Source organism: Balaenoptera acutorostrata, chromosome 10 (assembly GCF_949987535.1).
Source record: "Balaenoptera acutorostrata chromosome 10, mBalAcu1.1, whole genome shotgun sequence".
Taxonomy (NCBI): Eukaryota; Metazoa; Chordata; class Mammalia; order Artiodactyla; family Balaenopteridae; genus Balaenoptera; species Balaenoptera acutorostrata.
This window is the reverse complement of record NC_080073.1, coordinates 49,616,611-49,632,731: the sequence shown is the minus strand read 5'-3', so window position 1 is coordinate 49,632,731 and position 16,121 is coordinate 49,616,611. Positions and strand designations below refer to the sequence as shown.

The window sequence follows — 16,121 nt, the reverse complement described above, 5'->3', positions numbered from 1 at the left end:
ACCTAGCCCTCTGCCTTTTCATCTTGTCTGTCTTTCTGTGAATGTGTTTTTTTTCCCCCACAGGCTGCAGGATTGTAGTTCTTCTTGCTTCTGCTGTCTGCCCTCTGGTGGATGAGGCTATCTAAGAGGCTTGATGGGAGCGACTGGTGGTGGGTAGAGCTGACTGTTGCTCTGACAAATGAATATCTTAATGAATTTTTTTATACATTTATTTATTTTATTTTTGCCTGCATTGGGTCTTCATTGCTGCATTCAGGCTTTCTCTAGTTGCAACGAGCGGGGGCTACTCTTCGTTGCAGTGTGCGGGCTTCTCATTGGGGTGGCTCCTCTTGTTGCGGAGCACAGGCTCTAGGTGTGCGGGCTTCAGTAGTTGTGGCACATGGGCTCTAGAGCGCAGGCTCAGTAGTTGTGGCTCACGGGCTCAGTTGCTCTGTGGCATGTGGGATCTTCCTGGACCAGGGCTCAAACCCGTGTCCCCTGCATTGGCAGGAGTATTCGTAACCACTGTGCCACCATTAAGCCCCTATCTTAATGAATTGTTATGAAGTAAATACCCATATAACCACCATCCAGGCCGTAAAATAAAATTTTGTCAAAACCCTAGAAGTCTATACCAACATTCTCACCTCCCAGCTTATACTCCCCTTCCTGATCACAATGCTGCCTTTCCCTCCTAGAGGGATCTATAATTCTGACTTCTGTGTACATGACTTGCTTTCTTTCAAAAAATAATGTTATCGGGAACTCCCTAGCAGTTCAGTGGTTAGGACCCAGCGCTTTCACTGCCTTGGGCCCAGGTTCAATTCCTGGTCGGGGAACTAAGAGCCTACAAGACGTGTGGCAAAAAAAAAAAAAAAAAAAAGTTATCATTTAAGTATGCATCCCAAAACGCAGTCTAGTTTTGCTTATTTTAAGCTTCATATAAATAGAAGAATATAGTATATATTATATCTGACCTCATTTGCTCAACATTATATTTTGAAATTTATATTGTTGCATGAGGCTGCAGCTCATTCATTTTCATTGCTGTATTCCATCAGGTGAATCTAATACAATGTATTTAGCCCTCTACTGCTGATGCATATTTACGTTATTTCCAGTTTTTGCTACTGTGAATAATGCTGCTATAAAATATCCTTGTCTTGGAGATTTGTAGAAGAATTTTTTATGGGTTACTAGTATAGCATTGTTAAAATCTCCCACCAGCATTGCAAATTTCTCTTTGAAGAAAAGGTCTGACAACTTTTGCTTTACACATATGGAGGTAGTTATTTGGTACATACACATTTAGAACTGTTCATTCTTCCTGATGACTTGAACCTTTTGTCAGCATGAAGTGGCTGTCTCTAATGCTTTTTGACCTAAATTCTGTTTTTTGTTTTGGCTGCGTTGGGTCTTCATTGCTGCACCCGGGCTTTCTCTAGTTGTGGCGAGCGGGGGCTACTCTTCATTGCGGCGTGCGGGCTTCTCATTGCGGTGGCTTCTCTTGTTGTGGAGCATGGGTTCTAGGCACGCAGGCTCAGTAGTTGTGGCTCGTGGGCTATAGAGCTCAGGCTCAGTAGTTGTGGTGCATGCCTTAGTTGCTCCGCTGCATGTGGGATCTTCCCGGACCAGGGCTCAAACTCGTGTCCCCTGCATTGGCAGGCAGATTCTCAACCACTGCGCCACTAGGGAAGCCCCTAAATTCTTTTTTGTATGATGTTACTAAAGCGAGACCAGCTTTCTTTCTTTCTCCCTTTCTTTTTTCTTTCGGCCATGCCATGGGGTTTGTGGGATCCTACTTCTCCAACCAGGGATCAAACCCAGGCCCATTGCAGTGAAAGCACTGAGTCTCAACCACTGGACTGCCAGGGAATTCCCCTCTTTCATTTTTTTAATTGTGGTAAAATGTACATAATGTAAAATTTGCACTTTAGCCATTTTAAAATGTACAACTCAGTGGCATATAGTACATTCACAATCACCACTATCTCATTTCAGAACTTTTTCATCATTCCAAGCAGAAACTCTATACCCATTAAACAACAACTGCCCCTCCCCCTTTCCCCTCAGTCTCTGGTAACCACTATTTTACCTTGTCTTTATGAATTTGAGTGTTCTAGGTACCTCACACAAGTGGAATCATACAACCTTTGTCCTTTGGTGCCTGGCTTATTTCACTTGTTTTTGGAGCTTTAAACAAACTTGCTATAAGACATCACCTTCATATAAATGCACTAAGCAGAGATTAAACAAAAAACAAAAAACACCCGCTGAGCATAAGGCCCTGTGGTAAAGCAAAGATAAATAAACCACTGTCCCTACAGCAGAGGGCATGGTGGATTGTGAGATGAGTGGCGTGTGGTCTTCCTTTTGTTTGACCTCAGCTGCTGTAAAGAGAAGTCTGTGTATGACATTTAGATGCCACTGAAGTTGCATCCCTAAGCGTGCGGGGTCAGAGTGGTTTTCACTTGATGGAGGTAAATCCCGAGTCCACTACCCAGGTGTAGCTGCTTGCTCCGGCCTCACGGTGGCGCATTTCCAAAGCAGCAAGGGTGCTCCTACCAGGGGAGGAAACAAACCCCTTCCCAAGTGCAGTGGCCGTCATCAGGGTGCTGCAAGAGCTTTCGTCCTCTCATGATGCCACCTCCGTCGTCCCTACACAACCCTCACCCCACAGTCCCCCTTTAAGAACCTTCCATTACAGTCACTGCCTTTCACCTGCGGTCTTAACAGCTCCCCCCGCCATCCTCACCATCACAGCCCACCAGGGCTGTCCTTTGAGCCTTCAGTTTCATTTCTGGATTGTTCTTCTTTTGCTCCTCCCTCTGCCCCATGAGAATCGGTTTCCACGTTGAAATGCAAATTTCTTGGCAAAATCCTGCTGAACTTTTTTTGTTTGCCCCACTCCTAAGCTCTTAAGATGAGACACTTACTGTCACAAATACCAACTTGGAAATACAGTCAGCAGCTTCGAGACGTGGGTCTCATTACTGACATGTATTGTTTACTCATTCATTCCACAAGCATTGTGTCAGCTAAGTGCCAGGGAGCTGGCAGCACAGAACCAACAAGATAAAATCCTAGGGTTCGAGGTATGTGCTCTCCAGGGGTAAATAACAAGTAAACTGTTATAAAACAATGTGGTAAGGGCTGTAAGAGAGAATAAGTGGCAGTGAGCAGGAAGTGCTGAAGACGGGGAGGTGGGGCTGGTGGATGGTCAGCTTAGGCTTCCATGGGAAATGAGGATGGAGATGAGTCATCCAGAGACTTCTGGAGTTTACCAGATGGAAGAGGGCAGCAAGGTCATATCAGGCTGCAAAAATAGCCCCTGAAAACAACATTATTTCCTCATGCCTGTCTGGAGTTCAAGAGGTCAGGACAAACCACGTGTGGGGAGCTCCCTGCTTGCCTCGGCTTGCCAACTGGGTCTGGCAGGGGTGTTTAGTTTTATTAGTGATGATAAATGTGGCTGATCTATCTTGCCTGTATTGTTGCTCTCTCTCAGTATTTTTCATCTCTTGCGCACTACCAGTTGCCCCGCCGTCCACTCTAGCCTCCAGTTTACATTACTGAGAAATGGTCTGGTACAGAAAATCGCTGTGGTCCCTGTCGGAACAGCTTTCTCACCAGTTGGGCTCAGTGGGAACTGGCCAGTCGGCCATGGCTGCCATTGGGATAGGTGCCTGCCCACCCTTGTCCAAGTAGCTGTGTCCAGGGTTGGGATCTTGTGGTACAAACCATGGCCAGTTGTCCCATAGGAAGCAGCCCCAACTGGTTTATTAGCAAGTTGCTGAGGGCAGGACAGTTGTCCCCTGCTTCTGCAAAGGCAAGGTTTCCCAGTCTTGGCACCATTGACATTTGGGGCTGTGTAATTCTTTGTCGTGGGGGACTGACCTGTGCATTGTAGGATGTTTAGCAGCATTCCATCCCCCTCTCACTGAGTTATGATAAGCAAAAACGTCTCCTGGGAGAAAACTCATCCCTGGTTGAGAACCACTGTTCTAAGGGGATAGGAGGCTTCAGGATTGGTCCTTCCAGGTGGATGTAGTCAGTGGTCAGGACTGTGAGAATGAAGGCTACTGCGTATATACCTGCCTCTGCAGGGCTGGCTCAAGGCTGAGAGGGGCAGCTCCTGCTGTGGGCAGGGGTTTGAATGGAGCATTGGTGGGTTCAGATGTGAACAGCTATGCTCAAAGTGGAGAAACCAAGACAGAGTATCGTGTGTGTGTGTGTAGCTGCATGGATTTGAATGAGCATGTGCTTTGGTTTACTCTTTGTGCACATATTTCTGAGAAGGTGCAGTTCTCAGTGTGGGTGTACGTATATGCATGAGGACATAGATATCTGTGTGTTTCAAGGTTGGACTGTACATAGTCCACACTGCCCCTCCTCCTGTGTTATCAAGATAAATTAGTGTCATATATGACACTTAATTGGTACTCTCAGAATGCTAAGATTCAGCTCTACTGAAGCTGAAATGAAACTTGGCTCGGAGTGGTTTTTCCTATTGTGTAGACCTGTCTATCTCTAGACATATGTAATGTGTAATGAATGGGTGATAACCCCAACGGTCTCCAATGACATCATGCTTCAGCACCAGAATCCAGGGTGGACTGAACTCAGGGTCCAAGAAGCACAGCCAAGCCCATTCTGAGCTCATCTGTGTTCTCTAGTCTCAGCCCTTTGACCAACTGGTTGTACAACCAACCACTTAACCTTTCATTTCTTTAATTTCCTTTCTTGTAAAGTGGAGTTAATGAATATCCTTCTTAGGGGACTCTCTTGAGAACAACTTACATTATCATAAAGACTTAAAAAAATAGTGCTACATAAATGTTGAGTGAAAATAAATTGTTCTTCCTCATTATATAAGCTCTTACCTTAAAAAGTCAGCTGACATTTATTTATGTACTCTGTGTTCCTGCTACTTTATCTAAATATTTGTCTTTCTTACTTGGTTAGCTATGTGGATTGGGTCTGTATCTTCATTTGGTATAGTGGCCATTGTGGCCACTAGTGACTCAATTGTCATTCGTGTTCATGATGTTTTTGACAGTGATGATTCTGGCCTGCCTAATCCCCCAGATCATCAATCAATTTGAAATGAGTTCTTGGACACTTTCAAGAGAGAAGAGCTTGTATTCTTTCAACCAACCAACCAATCAACCAACCACATGTGAAAAGCAGAAAGATACGTGGGTCAAGACTCTGGCCCTGAAAACACGATAGTAAGGGACAAGGCACAGACTTGGAGAAGAGAGACCCATGGATGCTCTTGCCAGGTGACTTTCCTGCTCTTTTATTTTTTTTTTTATTTTTATTTTTTTTTAAAGCACCATCTGTTTTCTTTTTTAATTAATTAATTAATTTATTTATTTATGGCTGTTTGGGTCTTCGTTTCTGTGTGAGGGCTTTCTCTAGTTGTGGCAAGCGGGGGCCACTCTTCATCGCGATGCGTGGGCCTCTCACTATTGCGGCCTCTCTTGTTGCGGAGCACAGGCTCCAGACGCGCAGGCTCAGTAGTTGTGGCTCACGGGCCTAGTCGCTCCGCGGCATGTGGGATCTTCCCAGACCAGGGCTCGAACCCGTGTCCCCTGCATTAGCAGGCAGATTCTCAACCACTGCGCCACCAGGGAAGCCCTTTCCTGCTCTTTTAAATTAATATTATTTTTTTCCCCTCCAACTCTACTGAGGTACAATTGACAGATAAAATTGCTTATATTTAAAGTGCACAACATGATGATTTAATATATGCATACTTTGTGAAATGATTCCCACAATGAACACATCCATCACCTTCTGTAGCCACCGTGTGTGTGTGTGTGTGTGTGTGTGTGTGTGTGTGTGTGTGTGTGTGTTGAAAATGTTTAAGATCTATTCTGTTAGCAAATTTCAAGTGGTCATTGTGGGTTTTCTTTCTTTTCTTTTCTTTTGTTTTTTGGCCACGCTGCATGGCACGGAATCTTAGTTCCCTGAACAGGGATTGAACCCGTGCCCTTGGCAGCGAAAGCTCAGAGTCCTAACCACTGGACCACCAGGGAATTTCCTCAAGTGTTCAATATAGTATAGTTAGTTATAGTCATCATGCTATACATTATATCGCCAGAACTTATTCATCTTACTGAGGCTTGTATCCCTTGACCAGCATCTCACCATTTCCCCCATCTCTAGCCCCTGGTAACCACCATTCTACTCTCTGTTTCTATGGGATTGGCTTTTTTTCCTTTTGATTCCACATATAACTAAGATCATACAGTATTTGTCTTTTTCTGTGAAGCTTATTTCACCTAGCATAATGTCCTCTAGGTTCATCCGTGTTTTTTTTTTTTTTTTTTTTTAAGGATTTTCTTTTTTTAATTAATTAATTAATTTATTTTTGTCTGTATTGGGTCTTCGGTTCGTGCGAGGGCTTTCTCCAGTTGCGGCAAGCGGGGGCCACTCTTCATCGCGGTGCGGGGACCGCTCTTCATCGCGGTGCGCGGGCCTTTCTCCATCGCGGCCCCTCCCGTTGCGGGGCACAGGCTCCAGACGCGCAGGCTCAGCAATTGTGGCTCACGGGCCCAGCTGCTCCGTGGCATGTGGGATCTTCCCAGACCAGGGCTCGAACCCGTGTCCCCTGCATTAGCAGGCAGATTCTCAACCACTGCGCCACCAGGGAAGCCCCCCATCCGTGTTTTTTGCAAATGGTAAGATTTCCTTCTTTCTCATGGCTGAATACTATTCCATTATACTCTATCCATGTATCTATCTATCTATCTGTCTCATTTTCTATATCCATTCCCTATCTTGGCTATTGTGAATAATGCTGCAATGAAAATGAGAGTACAAATATCTCTACAACGTACTGATTTCATTCCCTTTGGATAAATATCCAGAAGTGAAATTGCTGGATCATACAGTTCTCTTTTTAAGTTTTTTGAGGAAACTCCATACTGTTTTCCATGGTGGCTGCACCAGCTTACATTCCCACCAACATTGCACAAGCGTTCCCTTTTCTCCACATCCTTGCCAACACTTGTTATCTCTTGTCTTTCTGATGATAGCTATTCTAACAGGTGAGGGGTAATATCTTATTGTAACTTTGATTTGCATTTCCCTGATGATTATTGATGTTGAGCACCTTTTCACATACCCATTGGTCATTTGTTCGTGGCTTTTTTCAATAGTAAATACTACTACACGATCTGCAGTTGGTTGAATATGTGGAGGCAGAACCTCGGATACGGAGGAACCTCAGATATGGAGGAACCTCGGATATGAGGGCCAACTATAAGTTATATGTGTATTTTCGACTATGCGGAGGGTCAGTGCCCCTAACACCTGCATTGTTCAAGGGTCAACTGTAGTTATTTATTTATTTACTTATTTATTTATTTTGGCCGTGCTGTGCAGCATGCAGGATCTTAGTTCCCCAACCAGGGATCGAACCTGCGCCCCCTGCAGTGGAAGTGTGGAGTCTTAACCACCGGACCACCAGGGAAGTCCCCTGTAGTTATTTTTAATACTTTTGTTCTTTAACCTTTATACTAGAATTAAATGATTAACACACCACTATGTTACAGTATTAAAGTATTCTGAATTTGATTATATACTTACTTTTATTTTATATTTTCATATTCCTAAGTAGTATCCTTTCATTTCAGCTTTAGGAATACCTTTCAGCGTTTCTTGTAAGGCAGGTCTATTGGCAATGAACGCCTTTGGCTTTTGTGTGGCAGGCAAAGGCTTTATCTTTCCTTTGCTGCTAAAGGACAAACAGCTTTGCTGGGTAAAGTGTTCTTGGTTGGCAGTTTTTTCTTTCAGCACTTTTATGTATCATCCCACTCTCTCCTGGACTGCAAAATTTCTGCTGATAGCCTGTTGAGGGTTCCTTTGTATGTGAGAATTTGTTTTTTCTCTTGCTGCTTTAAAAATTCTCTCTTTGATTTTAGACAGTTATATTGCAATGTGTCTTGGAGAAGATCTCTTTGGGCTGAATCTGTTTGGGGACCTATGAGCTTCATAAACTTGGATGTCCAAATCTCTCCCTAGATTTGGGAAGTTCTCAGCCATTATTTATTTAAATAAGCTTTCTGCTCCTTTCTCCCTTTCTTCTCCTTTGAGGACTCCAGTAATGCATTGTTTTGTCTGATGGTATCCTATAATTCACATAGACTTTCTTCATTTTCATTCCCTGTGATAGCTTCTTTGCTTTCTGGAACAACAAAGTATCCCAGGATCAACCTGTACATTTCTGCCCCCAACATGGAATTAATGATTTTCTTTAAAGAGTCCTGGCTCCTTGTATTGATAGAAAGGAATGTTGTTTAGGGATCACCTCCTGGGTGTCAGGGATGCATGTGGTTATTAAACCCAGCAATAATGCATCACATCAAGGATGAACAGAATGTACAGAGCCAGACAATAAACTGCAAGTTCATACTGATATTTCCAATTTAGTTTTCAGATTATAGAATTTTCCCTAAGTTCTTTGATTTTATATTTGTATTTCTTTTCTCTTACACTGAAAATCTTGATTCTGAATGAATTTACTATAATTGATTATTTGCTTATTCTAACTTATACACATTACTGAGTAATAAAAATATTTCCAAGTAATATCTCTAAATACATGTTTTTAAGAATGTTTGCAAAACATACCAATAATACTTAGTAACAATAAGACTATGAAATTCAAGATTTCTCTGTTGATTCTTTCTTTCCCTTAGGGTATATCCCTTTGGTAAACAGAACTGTGTTTTAAAGTCACTTGAAATAATTTTTGTTTGGTTGTGCTACCCACTTGATATACAGTTAAGTTCATTTGTCTCAGTATGGTTTCAATTTTAGGAACTACTCTTCAGAAATTAGATTTAACTTTTCAATTATATTAAAGGTTCCCATGGTTTCAAAGTCAAAACTATAAAACAAGGTGTATTTAAAGAAGCCTAGCTTCCCTATCTTTCCCCTCTACTCTGTTCCTCCTTATAAGTAACCACTTGTCTTAGTTTTTGGTTTTCCTTCCACTGTTTCAGAAAATATAAGCAAATGCATAAAAATACCCACCTCTTGTTATTACTCTAAAGGTAGCATACTATAAACACTTTTTCTCACTTAGTATTTTCTGCCCACTAGCCCATAGTGTTTTATCCTAGTGATCCTCCTCATGACTCAGTGCACAGTTCTCTATGGTGTGAATATATCATGGTTTATTCAATCATTCTCTATTAATGTACATCTGGTTCCCTCATTCTTAATCCTGAGCGGATAACCATCTGAGGAAAATCCATAACAAGGAAAACAAAACAAAAAACAGAAACAGAAAAAGGAACCCGGAGAACAGAGCCTATGTAGAGAAAACAAAAACTACTATATCTGCAGGGAAATTAGAAAAGTTATGTAACCATGGAAAAGAGAACAGGGTACTCCAACGAAGGAATGCTTACAGAATAAGAAAGAGCTCTTGGAAAAATCAAAGTGTGGAGTCAGAAATTAAAAAAAAAAACAAAACCAAAAACTTCATTAAGAAGGATCAGAAGAGGGCTTCCCTGGTGGCGCAGTGGTTGAGAATCTGCCTGCTAATGCAGGGGACACGCGTTCGAGCCCTGGCCTGGGAAGATCCCACATGCCGCAGAGCGGCTGGGCCTGTGAGCCACAACTGCTGAGCCTGCGCGTCTGGAGCCTGTGCTCCGCAACGAGAGAGGCCCGCGCATCGCGATGAAGAGTGTCCCCCGCTTGCCACAACTGGAGAAAGCCCTCGCACAGAAACGAAGACCCAACACAGCCAAAATCAATCAATCAATCAAACATACGCATCTGATTCAAGATCCTCATTAAAAAAAAAAAAAAAAAAGAAGGATCAGAAGATAAAGTTGAGGAAAGCTCTCAGCAATTAGAGCAAAAAACCAAAAAACCAAAACCCCATAAAGATGGAAAATAGGAGAGAAGTGATTTGAAAATCAGGGGACTACATCATAGAGATCAGTCCTGGAAGTCCAATATTTGAATAATACGATTTCCTAAAAGAGAGAATAGGGAAAATGGAGGAGAAGAAATAACAAGATTATTTAAGATAATTTGCAAGAACCAAAGAGCTTGAGTTTCAAGACTGAAAGAACTCACTCAGTATACAGTGGATGGATGAATAGGCTTGCATCACAGAATATCACTGTACAACTTCAAAACATTGGGAAGAAAAAGAAGATTTTTTTAGGCTTCTTAAAATTAAAAAAAAAAGAGGTCACATATGATGAGTAATTGAATGTTTTCAGAATTTGCAACAGCAGAAGTGGAAGCTAGTGGTCATTGGAGTAATAGCTTCAAAGTCCTGAAGGAAAATGATATCCAACCTAGAATTTTATACCCAGCCAAACTATATTGAGGGTGAAGGTTTTCAGACAAGCACAATCTAAAAAAAAAATTACTCGATGATGCATAAAACTGGAAAAAAAAACCCCGAATAACAAGAAGTAGAGTGTTATTTAGAGACACAAACACAGCCATCAAACGATCAGCTAACAGAGGTAAAAGTGGTTGCCCCTGGGAATAGATCATGTGGGAGGGGGGGAATGCTCTTTTAACTGTGAGAATGAATAATTTTGATAAAAATATAAAAATAGCAGATAAAAAATATCAGAGAGAGAAGAAACAATTTTTTTAAAAAAAGATGACTTTTGAGAACTGTTTTAAGTTGATGTGACTGTTTTGAAGACTATGATAAAAGATACAGAGGAAGAAGTATGACTCTGAGATGTTTATGGAAACTGGTTAAAGCATCAAAGTTTAGAGGCACCTTTTAAACCATCTGCACTCACCAATCTCCTGGCTTGCCCTCCTTGATGTAAGAACCTGACTAGGCCTTCTGGAAAAAGAGACTCCTTGCAGTTGGCAAAAAAAAAAAAAAAAGGAGAGAGAGAGAGAGAGAGAGACATGCTGGAAGAGGTGGCATGGGCCTTTCCTAAATACAGAACTGGGAGATGTTGGGAAAAACATTGAAGAAAGGATATGTCAACTTTCTTAAAAGTGAAAGGACCAGTGATGCCAGGGAAATGCCAAGTAGCTACAATGATTTGGAGACTAACAGTGTTTCCCAAATTTATTTCATGTTATAATCACCAGGGGAGCCTTTAAAAATCCTGAGGCCCATATCATACCCCATACCAATTAAATCAGATTAAGATTAAGTAGGAGTAGGGGCCAGACATAAGTATTTTTTTTCTTTTTTTTTTTTTGGCCATGCCGGGGGACTTGCAGGATCTTAGTTCCCCCACCTGGGCCCTCAGCAGTGAAAGCATGGAGTCCTAATCACTGGACCACCAGAGAATTCCCCGACATCAGTATTTTTTGAAAGACCCTCAGGTGATTCCTGTGTGCAGTCAAGTTTGGGAACCACTAGGGTAGAGTGTGTGTTATGAGGAGGATAAGACTGGAAGGATAGGGTAAAATTGTGAAGGGTCTCAAATGCCCAGCTACTAGAGGGCAATGGAGGTGCCACTGAAAGCTTTTGAACTGGAAGAGATTCAGTGTGGTATATGGGGAGATTAATGCATAGAAGAAGTGGGAGGAGGTGAGTTCCAGAAGCACGGAGAACACTGGCTAGACTGATAGTCTAGTTCTTAAGTCAGAGGAAGCAGCGCAGAGAAGTACGCAGGCTGTGTGCGTTTGGTGTGTCCACGGGTCACCGAGTGCTCCCTGCCTCATTGGAAACTACTGTTCCTCTCTCTCAAGCTCCACGGGGCCCGTCCGGTGTAGTGGTCCGCCAGATGGGTGGGAGAACCACCAGGAGGCAGTGTCGGCCACAGCCCCGCCCAAGAGAGGGCGGCGGGCTCCGCTCTCTGATTGGGCCAGATCCCCGGCGTGGAGGAAAGTGATCCCCGTCCCAGAGAAGTTGAGGACCAAGCAGGGGCGGTGGGTAGGAGGCTGTGCAGCTTTTTGCGCCAACAACCGAAGGGGCAATGACAGCCTGAGGTCGTCCTAACTGCCCCCCAACTCCTTAGGTCGTCACTGCCCTTCCAGGAGTTTCCTTGCTATTCCCGTCTGCGGTGAGAGGTTCACTCCTCTGCCGGCGCTGTGAACAAGCCAGTGAGCGTCTAGAAGTCGGCGACCTCGCTGGGCTCTTCCCACCCGAATCCCCAGCACCCCTACAATGGAGGGCCGAGCGCACAGTAAGTACTCCATATGCAAGGAAAGACTCAACGGAGCCAAACAGGAAGTGGGAGCTGCTGGGCACGAGGGGCGTCGACCCTGGGCTTGTCCCCATAGCTTCTTTGTTGTCGGGGACGGGAGGCCAGGGGCAGAGGCGGGCCAAGGCCGTGGGCTGACCATTTCCTCAGTCCCCCCGACAATCGCGGCGACCTAGCTAGGGCGAGAAGTCACGGTGACCGAAACCTGTCGGAGGGGTGCTGTATGCTCGCCCGGTCCCTCGTGGTGACCGGCTCGAAGCACTCGTTTTCCAAAGGCGGCCGAGAGCCACCCTATTGGAGCGCTCGCCCGCAAGATGGGATACATCGAAACGCCTCTTTTGAACACACGGTGACAAAGACCCCCTCCCACCCAGCGGCGACGTGCACGTGACAGTTTTCGGGCCGTCGCAACTACGTGGGAACATGGAATAGGTCTGCGGCTGCACACAGCCGGGCGCCGGGGTCCCCGCACCCACACCCCGCTCGTCAGGGCCCGGGGGCCGAGCCACTGAGGGCAGGGGACCCCCACCCCCACCCCCGCCGCGCCTGTCCCCCGGGAAGCGGCTCCCGATGCGGCGGCGGCGGCGGCGGCCATGTGGGACTCGCGGGCAACCAGGTGCGTAGCGGCGCGGGAAGCGCGGGGGGCGCCTCCGGCCTTCCGGGCCCCGCGCCTCTTCCCGGAAGGAGGCGGACCCGCGCTGGGGCCGGCTACCCCCGAGGCGGCGGCCGTGCGGGCTGCCCTCGCGCTCATCCAGGTGCAGACTCCGGCCTGTTGCGCGGGGTTGGGCGCGGGGGGCGGCTACGGCCTTCCAGGCGAAGGGGGACCGGGCGCGCGCTGCGACAGGACTGCGGCGGCGTGCGACCTGCCTCGTCCCCACCCGGGCACCGAAGCTGAGGCTCCAGGGCCCACCTCCCGCCTCCTTCCGGGGATCCCGGGGCCGCGAATGAAAAGACCAGGGAACGCGCCCCCGGGGCACGCCTCGGGCTGTTAGGCGCCTGGGCGCGGGGCGGGATTTGTGGGGAACTTGGGAGAGTGCTGGCCCCTTCCCGGCCGGAGGAGGTTGGCGATTCCAGCTCCAGGCAGGCCTCTCCCCCAGCCTGCTGGATCGTGAGCTGGGCTTGCCCGAAAGGGGCTTCACGGCCCACCGTCCTCGGCTAAACGAGTGGGGGGGAGGGGATTGCAGTAGGGACTCGGGGCTCAGAAGCAGAGTCCCCAGAAGCCCAAGCTTCTGCTTCTGAGCGTTTGCAAACGCGGGCTCCCGGAGCCTGAGAGGCGCAGTCCGCCCCCTTGCCGCGCGCCCACTAGGAGCCCCGAGCATTTGCAACCCGGATGAAATTGTGCCTTTCTGCAGCCCCACTCCCAGCTGGGGGCGTTTCTGGGAGGCTGCAAGCTTTGGTGCTTCCTAGGGAAAATTTTTCGGGAGATGTGCAATTTGAAAAAAACCAAAAATTTAAAGAGAGAGAATGGGGGGCTCTGAGGTCTCTAGTCCCCAGCCCAGTTGCCTGTGGTCCAATCAGTCCATACTCGGGAAGAAAGCAGGGAGCCAAGGGCCTTTCGTTCCCAGCACCCAAGGTTCTGCCCCTTGCCTGGTGCTGAGCCTCCAAGGTGGCAGACAACTTTCTGAAGAAAGGCTGTTACCCGGATGGCTTGGTCTTTTGTAGTTCACACTGTTTTGTGCTTTATAGGAAGTACTACCTTGTAGGAGAGTCAGAAGTTTGTTTCAACTGTTTTGTAGTCGACTCTGTTTTGTAGAATTGCAGGATGGATGCTTGAGTTCTAAGTACCCTGTGCCGGTCCTTGCATCCTCCACAGGGCATGGAGGTGGGATGGGTGTGTGTGGCATTCGTCCCTAGGGTCAGATCCCTCTGCTTCAGGCCTATGATCTTTTCAGTCTTTTCCTGATCAAGATCCACAATAGAGAAGCACACCCACCCACATACATCTATCAGTACAAAACTGCAAGAAGAGCTTCACAGGATATTTATTCTCTCTACAGGGAGAGGCACAGTGATATTTTCTATTCTATTTTCTGTTTTTTAAGAAAGCTAGTCATAATCCCTTAACTTGATTTGATGACTGACTAACCAATTCTAGGTGGCAAGCTTTCTTTGGGGCACCCCCAGAGGGTCTGAGGAGAGAGCATCAGCATTTCCCTGGGAACTAACTTTGGAAGGGATAAGCTGGTTGATGAGGAGACATGAAGGAGGCTGAGATGCAAACTTGAGTAAGGAAATTCCTACTTGAGTAAGGAGAGTACTATAGGTTGTGGCTGCAAAGGCGGGTTGAAGGGTACTTCTGGTTACTCTGGTTCCATGTGCCTGGCCCCGCCAAGCTGGCCGCCTGCCATAAACACAGTGAGAGGGGTCTTGTGTGAGTGCTGGGAAGGTAGGGGAGTAATGGCTTCTTGCCATTATGTCTTTTTTCTTTTCTTTTTGAGGAAGAAGGAAGGTGAGTGCTGAAAGGCTGCCACAAGCTCTGGATTCATAAATTCGAAAGGGAACTCTTAAGTCTCTACGCAGAATTTCACAGCAGGGTCAGGAGCAGGGCTGTGAATATTTTATAGATGAAGAGGCTAAGGCCCATCACCTGGTAGTCATTATAGCTAATTAGTAGTAGATCTGGGGTTAGACCAAAAAGAGACTTTGTCTTTGTGTAATTCTTAAACTTCTCTTTGCTGACCAGTTCTGTTTTCCTGCACTTGCTACCGAGGTCCCATGGCTATGCTGTGTACCCTCTTATTATTTTATTTTTGCTTCTTGGGATGAAGATTCTGTTAGCAGCCAAAGTAGAGCCTGCAAACCCCATGTTTGGGTGGGGAAGGTAAGTGACCCTGAGGATGTTTTTAAAAACTGAAGTGGGGTTGGGTTGTGGGCCTCTGGTCATTGTCATGGTGTGGCATTGCTTTTATTGACCTCGAGGAACAAGCTCTCCTCTGCCTTTCCAGATGAAGAAGTGGAGCTGACAAATCAGTGCCCTGCCTCTGGGTTTCCAGTCAGTGACACAGCTGACCGTGGCTCCTTTTGTAGTAAGTTTCCTTGAAGTGTAGCCTGAGGTTCTTAAGGCCAAGAAATCTTTGTTATGAGAAATCTTTACAAGAAAGAAGACTTTGGGGGAAATGGACAGCCTCTTTAGCAAAGATGACACTTTACGTTACTGCTGAGATTGATGGTGTGGACAGTGGCAAGGGTGGGGAGAAAATTTGGGTTTAAACTTTATTTTTCTATTTTTTATTTTTGGCCGTGACGCATGGCTTGCGGGGTCTTAGTTCCCCGACCAGGGATTGAACCCGCGCCCTCAGCAGTGAAAGTGTGGCGTCCTAACCACTGGACTGGCAGGGAATTCCCTGTTTGTTTGTTTTTTAATATTTATTTATTTATTTGGTTGTGCCTGGTCTTAGTTGCAGCACGGAGCTCCTTAGTTGGGGCATGCAAACTCTTAGTTGCGGCATGCATGTGGGATCTAGTTCCCTGACCAGGGATCGAACCCGGGCCCCCTGCATTGGGAGCACGGAGTCTTAACCCCTGTACCACCAGGGGAGTCCCTCCCTGGGTTTAAACTTTAAAAAAAAGGTATTGAACCAGGTAAACAGACATCTTGTGAACCCCAGAATCTCACAGTGCCCAAACCAAGAGCAGTGTTCTTCCTTTGGTTAGTGAGGTTGTCCATTCTGCCTGATCAGACATTTTTCTTTGTCTCAAATTTCCTAAGTAAGCATTGCCTTGTTTCCTTGATTTTGTGGAAAATCTGGAAGTGTGAATGAGCCTTACCTGTGACCCCCTGACCCAGCTTACCTGATCTACTCCATCTTTTGCCTGGGCGTTGAACGTCAGCATCAGTGCCCACCTGCACCCCCGTGGCACATTTGTCTGAGCTTCCATGAGCCTGGTGAGCTGGTGGGACCTCCTGTGTGTCTGTTGGAGACAAGCCACGTCTGGGTTTAGCTATGTCTGTGTTTGAAGTTCCGATGACATCTAGAT

General features: G+C 46.1%; 1 protein-coding gene across 3 annotated transcripts in view; it reads left to right on the top strand.

Annotated features, from left to right (window-relative positions):
* Positions 1 to 12,742: 12,742 nt before the first annotated feature.
* The window catches only part of TRANK1 (tetratricopeptide repeat and ankyrin repeat containing 1), a 93,815-nt gene continuing 90,436 nt past the window's right edge, over positions 12,743 to 16,121 (top strand). Inside the window, exons 1-2 of one of the 3 annotated variants that reach the window (XM_057554886.1) lie at positions 12,743 to 12,759; positions 15,089 to 15,169. The gene's annotated coding sequence lies outside the window, so the exon portion shown is untranslated. Of the gene's footprint in view, positions 12,760 to 14,782; positions 14,965 to 15,088; positions 15,170 to 16,121 lie in introns of those variants that run through there. The other 2 variants (XM_007191481.2, XM_007191482.3) reach the window with 2 other exon arrangements.